Raw genomic sequence first — 759 nt, 5'->3', positions numbered from 1 at the left:
TTGGCTTGCATCTCAGCAGCAGCAGCAGCAACAGCAGCAGCAGCAATCCAAGGGCTCACTAGAAAGACGTGATTAGCCACGGACATTGTGCTATACCTGAAGCATCCCATGAGCGCTAGCTCTCAGGGCTGTGAGCACACCTTAGCAGTTCACAGGACTGTGCCCATCATCAAGCTTAAGATGTTCTGCCCTGCCTCCCATTGCACAACAAAACTGACAAGTCACATAAAACTCTGGAACTTCAGGAATATCTCGAAGCAGTGGCATTTGTGAAATGTCTGAAGGAAAAGAAAAAAAAAAAAAAAAAAAAAGAGGATCTGGGCCTTTGGGCCAAGCAAGAAGGCATGCTGCCAAGTGACAACGTGGAGCACATGTGACCTAGCATTTGGACTGCAAGGTTCATGTCCAAGAAATCTTAGAGTTCAAGGTGGAGAGATGGACATAAGTACGTGGTTCCTTGGAACATACAGGGCCGTGTGTGTGTGTGTGTGTGTGTGTGTGTGTGTGTGTGTGCATGCTTGCATCTGGGGAGGGGTGTAGGGTCACTGTATTCAGCAAGGGAATACACCAAAGCACAGACTATTCCTTGAAGACACGAAATACAAGCATTATACAAAAACGCTCTGAAGCCCTGAGCTCTACAATGTCCAGTCCATGAGGAATGTCTTGGTACTTCAGTCAGCCCATCTGTAAAATGAGATGCTCAGCCCTGTACTAAACAAACGCTTGGTGATCAGATACCACTGCCATCATCTGGGA

This window comes from Mus caroli, chromosome 3 (assembly GCF_900094665.2).
Source record: "Mus caroli chromosome 3, CAROLI_EIJ_v1.1, whole genome shotgun sequence".
NCBI lineage: Eukaryota > Metazoa > Chordata > Mammalia > Rodentia > Muridae > Mus > Mus caroli.
Note: the sequence above shows the minus strand (reverse complement) of the source record.